The following is a 9,473-nucleotide window of genomic DNA, read 5'->3' on the forward strand; positions in this document are numbered from 1 at the left end:
ATTTGCATTTAATTATTAATTACAACAATAAATTAAAACTAACAACATTGACCAATTAAAAACTATTTAAAACACAAAACTAATATTGGCCAATTAAAAGCACAAACAATTTGGAGTCAAATTTTAATTTACATGAAAAAGATAGAAACAAACACATAAATTAATTTCAACGTAAAAAACAGATAAATTAATTTTAATATATTATCAAGTGATTAAATTTAAATTAATTAGGTGAAAATTTCTAATCTGCTTAGATAAAAAAGAAAAAGAAGCTTGAATGAATTTGAGCAAGATACTATAAAGAAAAAATGTATCCATATTAAAATTAAAGGAATAATGAATTAGAGCTAGATGTACAAATACTATAATTTTCATAATAGATCATTCTCAATTAAACTATATTTATTACAAATTCTGACATATATCCATAAAATCCGTATATGTTTGACTTTATTATATCTTCATTTCCATTTCATGATCTTTTGTTAGTTGAGATTCACTAACTTGATCTCATAGTTTCCTTATATTTTCAATTATAATTTTCTTCTTCAATAGTAGTTGCTTTCTCAAATGGATTCTTGAGCAATAGATATTTCGTTGACAACTTAACTAAAATTTACAATAACAGGAATTGAAAGCACCATGACAATACAATAACATATCACATATGCATAAAACATAAAGTAAAATAATAGAAAAATAAGAAAATAAGAATCGTAAAAATATAGAACATATATCTCTATAAAGTATAGAATAAATACTAACTTTCCTTCTCAAAGAGCTTGCTCTAGAAACTCAAATCATGACTGCAAAATGACAATAAGTAAATGTGTATTAATTTTCAATGGAAGAAAGAAAATAAAATAGTACAAAAAAAGTTTTGTCGGACATTCATTTTGTCTAAAAAAAAAAACTATTTAGAAAGAAGACAAAATGAAATACTATATCGTGACAATAATCACCGTCCGGAAGTAAAATTTTGTCGGACTTTCATTTTCAACCTAATATTTGGCTGCCTCCCAGGTCTTACACAACGGTGTGTTTTAACTCATGCACTCATGACCAAAACACGTTGGTACCTCAAAAATAGTCATGCCCAGAGGAATACAGAATAAAATAAAAATTCTGAAGTAGAGAAGAATATTCTTGATGTCTCACACCTCCTTATATAGTGTCTCATATGATAAATCCGTTGGCTATTAAAAAAGGATAGTTGTAATGTAATTATTTTTTCTCCTTAAAAGCAAATTTAGGTGTTATGGATGGCTAATAAAGCCATAAAACCATTTGAATCAAAAAGTTGTCAAGTTATAAGAAAAATAAATGCCAGCGAATTTAACTTCTTTTTTTTTTCTTTTTTTAAGAAAACGGATTTATCTTGTAATGTGTCAATATTTTGAGTGTTAACATTAAATCAAATGAAAGGTTTTTATGAAAATTAAATGAAAAGAATAAAAATAAATTAATTACATTATTTTTCTATAGAGACGGAAAAGTCAAATCTCTATTAGTAATTGTCATTATCAAATTGATGGAAATTAAGGATGCATTTATTGATTTAATTATAATTTAAAAAATTAAGTAAAATTGAAAATAGATTATTTTGAATTAAAATTGTGTTCCAGTTTTCAAAAATTAAAAATCAATTGAAATCAATCAGTTTGACGAAAATTAAGGTTGACTGAATTGATTTACCGAATATAATTATAAATGATTTAATTGTAATTTAAAAAATTAATTTATAGATTTTTAATTAATTTTTGTTCCATATATATTAATGGTGAGACATAAATGTATTAATTTTAATTTTATTTATAATCAAACCAAACAATTACGAAATATCAAATAATGACACATGTTATCCAAATTCTGGTTTTGTTATGCATCATTTGAACTTGTTTTTAGACTCTCAAATTTATATATATAGATTCTAGTCTTCAATAGCATGTTAGAAATTGTGTCAATGATTATGTTATTATTATTTTTGTAATGTATAAATTTTTGGTCAATCTAAACTTTTTCAAAATTCGGTGTTTAGTCTATAAACTTTTGTTTGATAGATCAAAGTTCTTCAACTTTTTCATTAAGGTTTTCAATTCCTCAACTTTTAAAAATCAATTTTTACTCCTTGAAATCACATTAAATAAATAAAAATAACGACTTCAAACTTTTGTTTACGGATTAAAAATTGAAAATTTTAAAAGTTTAAGGACCTTGCCCAGTCAAACAAAAATTTAGGGACTAAAACCATTAATAAAAAAAGTTAAGAGACATTAATCAGTCAAATAAAAGTTTAGGAATTAAAAATTAAATTTTAAAAAAATAAGGACTAAAAACTTAGTCAACTCAAATTTTCAAAAGATAAGGCATTGAACCATGACACAAAATTTTAAAAATTGAACCAGTGATCGACCTGATCAAGATGCTGAGTCACTGGTCGAACTAATGAGTCACTAATTGATCCACACATCTATTAAATAATTTGAAATTTTCAGACCCTACCTTAAAAATAACTGCCTAATTTAGAACTTGTGTCTTAGTGATATATGATAAAATTATAATATTAAACGAAATACATCTATTATAATAAATTAATAATATCATAAATAAATATATTATGATATAAGTATACTACACTACTAAAAAAAAGTCTCTTTTACATTGGTTATCAATTATTGCCGTAGAAATTTTTTACTTTCTACGACGGTTCCGTGAAAACCATCTTAGAAAAAATATGTCATTCTAAGACCGTTTTTCGCACAGAACCATCTTAGAATATACACTTTCTAAGATGATTTTTTAAATAATTGTCTTAAAATATCTTATTTTTAAAAATAAAAATAAAAATTCTAATAAAATAATAAAAGAAGAAAAATTCTATTAAAATAGTAGATCAGGTTAATAACAAAATTTGTACTCCCAAAATCTACCAAATGTTAGAAACAAGAACAACGAATAAAATTATGAATGATTGGTTGTACCTTCAACATCTTATAAGTTGTGCATGATTCTTCATTCTCTATCTTTTTAAGGTATCTGTCATTCTCTTTGGATCACTCCTATGCAAAAATTGAAGAAAACGAGTTAAGTAAGACTATATTGGTTATCAACTAATAAAAGAACAAAACATTTCTACTTGATTCCCTTGTAGCAAACAATTATTCCATGGATAATTTCAAATGCATATAAAAAAAAAAACTTAACTAAATATGTGACATCTTAATAACATAACTCATTGACTAAAGTCCCTCCAATTGCATAGTTGTGAGAATAATTCAAAACTAAATAAATAATACTATCATGCCAATAAATAACAAATAAATACAATTTCATTCAAACTCAATGAAATATATATCAGTAATATATAGTATATATCAGTAATATATAATGTGAGTGAAGCAAATCACCTGGTAAAGTGGATCGCATGTGATTTCAATATTAACTATTTGGCTTGACTTAAAATTAGATACAATATTTTTACTAGATTAAAAAGGCATAACTTCAACATTTAAATATCTAATTGTTTTATTTAGAGGTCAGCACAACATTAATAACATTCAAGCAAAATAAACTCTTTTCCTTGGTGCATGAAAAGAGGAAAATTGATTGTCTATATTTTCCTATTTACATGATATGCTACTTATAAAAAATAAACTGGAAATAGAAAGGGGACTCAATAGACAAGTCTCTCACCAATAATTCTCATTATTACCTAAAGTATCAAATAGGGACCCCAACTTGCCAGTTTGAGCAGGTCTAATGCTTGAATTACATTCCCTGAAATTACAGCATAAAAAATTGTATAAGGTGAGCTGGAAGAACCAGTAATATATTGTAGAAGGATGTTGAAGTGGAAAGGAAAAGAAAATGAAATTAGAAGCAAACCATTTAGTTGAGTTGTGGCGATCAAAATTCTTTATTGTATCTTCCAATTCAAATGCCTCCAATACATAAGTCATATATCCACTGCAGAAACAACAAAATCACAAAATGTTTGGATATTAGTGAGAATTTAGGAAAATTCTAAGAAACCTTAGTTGACAGAAGAGCTACAACTAAATCATCAAGCTACCACATATATCTAGTTACTAATGTTTTAAATCTTGGATAGCGGAGCATAGCATAGCGGCTGGCCCAAAAACTGCTATTAACAAGATGGTCGTTATATTTAGTGTATTACATTTTTATTACTATTATATTTTATTTTATTATATTATATTATGCATTAAATAATGTATTACATTTTTATTACTATTATTGTTTAGTTCATTATATATTACTATTATGTATAATTTATATATTATGTTATGTTTTATCTAGTTTTTTATCACTATAATTTAGTTTTTTATGTTATATGTTATTCTTTAAATAGTTTATATTTTCATTACTATTATTAGTTAGTTTGCAGACCAGGGATCAGTGGATGTTGCTTTTAGGACTCCGCTGGCACCTTACGAGAAATCAAAGTCTTTGGGTTCTAGGGGGAATATGGTTGCAAGGCTGAAACTTAAAGGAATTGACGGATGGACACCACCAGGAGTGGAGCCTGTAGCTTAATTTGACTCAACACAGAAAAACTTATCAGGTCCAGACATAATAAGGATTGATAGACTGAGAGCTCTTTCTTGACTCTATGGGTGGTGGTGCATGACCGTTCTTAGTTGGTGGAATGATTTGTCTGATTAATTCTGTTAACGAACGAGACCTCAGGCTGCTAAATAGTTATGTGGAGGCATTATATTATATGTTATGCTTTAAATAGTTTATTATATTTTCATTACTATTATTAGTTACTTTTATATTATATGTTATGCTTTAAATAGTTTATTATATTTTTATAACTGCTACTTTTTTAGTTTATTGTATTTTGCATTACTAATATTATTTAGTATATTTTTTATCAGATATTATTAGTCTATTAATTTTATATCATACACAATGGCTATTTAAAAACAGACAAAAAAAAAAGAAGTTAAACTAGACTCAAAATAGAGGCCCCACAAACTAAAACAAAAAAAAGGGGGGAAACAAATAAAAAGTGTTTGGACCAGCAAGAATAGTCTCACTCTCAAATAAAATGTCTCACTCTCAAATAAAAAGTCTCACTTACGTGTACAATTTAAAGTTGTAATTTTTGTCCCATGAGCCTATATCTCTCTGATGGGACATTTGCTTGCAAGTTTCGAACAGAGGGTTCAACTTTTTATACATGTTGAATCAGAACAATAGTATTTTGATGCTCTTACTCCACCATTAAGTCTCTACTTAAAAATATGAATTTCTATTCAAAATGTATTTTAGAAGGATTTTAACTTGAGTTTTCTAGTAACATTACAAAGCCTTGTAGCATAAGTAGAAATTATTGATACATAAATAATTAGATTCACAAAAGGTGTTTCCACCAATTGAACAACCCGAACAAGATGAAAGTCAATTTAATGTAAGAAATAGGTCATATTTGAAAGAAGATCAGTATTCACAAACATATACAAATGCAAGCAAATAGATTAAGTCTTGTCTCAAAGTTGTACCTTTTCTGCATTTAGCCATTGACATCCTTGATTTCTATTGGAGGAAGGATGTTCCAATCTGCATGCATGCTTCCATAATCTCTTTCTTGAATATCAACAAAGACATTGTAAAATGCAACGAGCCTTAGAATAAATGAATGGAAATGAGTCAACTTAAGTGTATTGAAAAAATGCATCAAGTAGACCATACAGAAGATAATTAAGTTTCTAGATAAATTCTCACTCATGTTATAATCCATCCAGACTCATCTAAAGCTTGATAAAATAGGTTCTAAGAAAATCTCAAGTTGAATTTAGCATACTTCTATGAAACAATCATGAGAATAGAATAACAAGGGACACTTTGACATTCCTAAAAACAAAATTTAACAGGAGTTCTCCTCTTTTGAGGGAAAGAGCCTATTTTATTTCAATATGATAGATATAAGGCAATTTATTTTGAGTTGTGTCACTAGAAGCAAGCACATACCTAATTGAATAAAGATCTACTTCTACTCGAAGCACATGTAGAAATGAACCATCAAGAGACCATGCTAATCTTCTAAATTCTAAAGAAAGATGGCACCATCTCATTATGGAAGAGATGAAATTTTGTCTTCTGCCTTAAGAAAATTGTCTCCAGAATCCTCTTACAAGAAGTGACCTCATCAAAACTAACATAAGTAAAACAAGATATAAATCAAGGTTCATAGAATATCATGACTAAATAGGTATGTCTTTTCCAAAGTAAAAATAGATCACACCAAGAGTAACAAAATTTGTGTGTGATTTTTCCAAGACACCTATGTGTTAGGGAAGCTTGTGTTTAACAATCCATCCTCGACAAGACCTTGAAGAGAGATCAAGAGTATGCTGCCACAATAATAATAATAATAATAATAATAATAATAATAAATTTTACATTTGAGTTCAGATTGAAGTCACAACTACAAAGCAACATAGTTTGATGATAGGCAGGACGACGAAGGAACAATGTTTCTATGAAAATTAGCCTGAATTTCCTTCAAATTTATGATGCAAAAACTTATAAAAATGGAATGCAATAAAGGATAAATTAATACTACCATAACCATATTCCAAACTTGTATTAAAAAAATCCATGGTTGACCTCTCAAGCTCCCAAGCCATTAGGAAACCCTTACAAGTTAATATAGGCTAATAGTTAATTCACCATTGATTTTTGTGGATTCCTTTTGATTCAATGCCTCATTTTTAATGTTGCTTTTGTCTTTTCCTACACTTTGCAACCAGAAATATGACGTCATTCATAACAAAACACACAACCATAAATTACAAATAGATCATGTTCATATATGACGGTAAATAATCTAGAAGAAATTAGGTGTGATGCAAGTTTCTTTAAGGAAACCAAATGAAGTTCGAGGGTGCAAACAATAATCTTAACCGGAAAAAAAAGGTTCAAGACAACAATAACTGTGAGCTAACATCTTACTACTAAAAAAATAAATAAATAAAACAAGTTTATGAGAATGAGAACCAACCACTTATTGTGTGTCAAAATGATAAGAACGAGTTCAAAAAAGGCCAATGGATCCAATGATTAGATAGAAGATCAAGTTAACATGTACACCAGTCTCTAATCTTTCTGATACAATGAAATCCCCAACATCTTCATAACCTTGAATAAGGGGCACCACAACCCTGCTTAGAATAAATAATTGAAACATACGAGGAAATTGGCATCTCTGCTAAGTAAAAAGCCATTTAAATATTTCCTTGCAAAAATCATGCTTATTATGTAGGCAAAAATATATGGCGCTTCTCTTCTACTGATATTCCACGGGTGTTTTGGAAAAAATTGGTCAAACTTACAACATCCTGCAAAATAAAAATAAAATAACAATATGTATGGAAAATGGTAACTCTAGGCATGCTCAAACCTCCAGTTTACTCATTACACCAGTAGCCACCACCATATTCCAACAATTTGCCATGAAAGCTTCCTAATTTAGAAAAAAATAGGGTGTGCACAAAAGTTTCTTCTTTTACCTTTGTACTCATGTTTCTTGTCATTCCTCTTCGGAACTTCCTTCTTTTCCTTGGGATAGAAGTTCTTATAATCTGTCAAAAATCGAAAAATACCAATCAAAACACTAACTGAAGAGCAGCACAGTAAGTCGAAAACCAAATTAAACGAAGCAGCTTCAATCACACACGAAGCACGCAACATCACCGATAAAACCCACTCTTCTTCGGAGCTTCATTGCAAAAAAATTGGCGAATCTTAGGGTTTGTTGCAGCAAATTTACAATCAGGCAAATTGGAAATGAAGCCATTACTACGAGCTCTGGTAGAAGACATTGAGGTCGACGTCTTCCTTAGTAGGATGTCTCCAAGGAAGGGAGAGGACATTGCGGGCAAGAGCAGAGACGAAGCCTAGAGCTACGCTTAGGTGGTGGCTTGGGAACCCTAGAGGGAGAGTTAAATGGGAAGTTGAAGAGTGAGAGCGCGAGAGAGAGTTAAATGGGAAGTTGAAGAGTGAGAGCGCGAGAGAGTGGAGGGAGAAATGAATTAAAAATAGTGCAAAATATTTTAAGACGATTCTGTAAAATCGTTGTAAATCTATTGCATTTATTTACAAAAATGTCATCGTGTTCTTTCTAACTCGATTTTTTATCAACCGACGTCAAAGTAACGTCGTGGAAAGTACTTTTTATAGTAGTGCTAGGAGGATCCACCTCATGAACAAGTTTTTAATGTTACTTTGATCCTAATCTTAGTCATTCATTTTATTTCAATCCAATGGTCCATGTTAGTTCATTAAAGATCACGTGAGGTGTCTTTCTCACTTTTCACTTCCCCTTGATTTCTTATTTTATTGCTACCACGATAGAAGGCAAGAATTGTAATTTGGAGAACACTCTTTTGTTGACATCTTTCTTCTTAAATCCTTTTTTTTTTGGAAAACAAAAGTTATCAAATATTATTATTAAGAGAAAGATCTAAAGCACAAGATATGCCATATCTGAAATACAACAACGCACACAATTGTGCCTCCTCTTAAGATTGCGTACACGACTCAATAGCAAACAACTAATGAATTCCAAAATCACAAACAAAAAAGCTACCATTACAACGCAGTTATACAATCCCTGGGGAACCGGCTCCAATTCAAAATCCACACTCTTAAACCAAGTTGACACATGAAAGATTCTTCAAAATTGTAATCATTGAACAAATTCTGCAAGTTGGGATTTTATGCATTACATCGGAAAAATTAATAATCCTCACATTATTTCTAGCCCTATCACTGAAAAATAATCCTATATATTTTCACAAATACTTTTTTCTGAAACACTGACCAATTTACACTGCTAAAAAAATACTTTTTACGATGATTTTGAGGGATTTTTTTACAACAATTTTCAGTCATCATTAAAGCTACCATTGTGGAAAGTCTAACTTTCCATGAAAATTTTCAAGTCGTCTTAGAAGAATACAATTTCTAAGACGTTTTCACACCGAAATCGTCTTAGAATGTCATTTTTAAAACAAAATATTAATTGAGGATTCTACGATAGTTTTCCCAAAAATCGTCTTAGTACTTTCTAAGACGGTTTTTGAAAGAACCGTCTTAGAATATTTTTTTAAAAAAAAATTAAAAACTTGAGGATTCTAAGATGGTTTTTCCAAAAACCGTCTTATAATGTTTTTAAAAAAAAATAAAAATTAAGGATTCTAAGACGATTCTTTGAAAAACATCTTAGAATGTGAACTTTCTAATACGATTTTTCAAAAAACCATCTTAAAATATCTTTTTTAAAAAAATTTAAAATTTTAAAATATCATTTCATTTTTTTATCATCAATTTTTCCATATCAACCTCTAGATCTCTTAAACAACCAATAATCAAGCAAAAGAAACAAATAAAGTATCGTGAATGCCACAAAATAAAGAAAAAAACTACATTAAAAAAGTAAG

At 28.9% G+C, this 9,473-nt stretch overlaps 1 long non-coding RNA gene across 12 annotated transcripts; it reads right to left on the reverse strand.

Moving 5' to 3' along the window:
* Positions 1 to 539: 539 nt before the first annotated feature.
* Positions 540 to 8,028, reverse strand: LOC114378539. Of its 12 annotated transcripts, none has more exons than XR_003659357.1 (9): positions 7,726 to 8,028; positions 7,542 to 7,613; positions 7,034 to 7,370; positions 6,001 to 6,184; positions 5,532 to 5,654; positions 3,886 to 3,966; positions 3,713 to 3,777; positions 2,982 to 3,059; positions 540 to 806 (listed from the first exon to the last, which is right to left on the reverse strand). It is a non-coding gene; the product is annotated as an uncharacterized LOC114378539 (long non-coding RNA). The 12 variants fall into 12 exon arrangements; XR_003659356.1 differs by having other exon boundaries at positions 7,709 to 8,028; XR_003659355.1 differs by having other exon boundaries at positions 7,034 to 7,613; positions 7,739 to 8,028.
* Between the last annotated feature and the right edge of the window lie 1,445 nt (positions 8,029 to 9,473).

Source organism: Glycine soja, chromosome 12 (assembly GCF_004193775.1).
Source record: "Glycine soja cultivar W05 chromosome 12, ASM419377v2, whole genome shotgun sequence".
NCBI classification, from domain to species: domain Eukaryota; kingdom Viridiplantae; phylum Streptophyta; class Magnoliopsida; order Fabales; family Fabaceae; genus Glycine; species Glycine soja.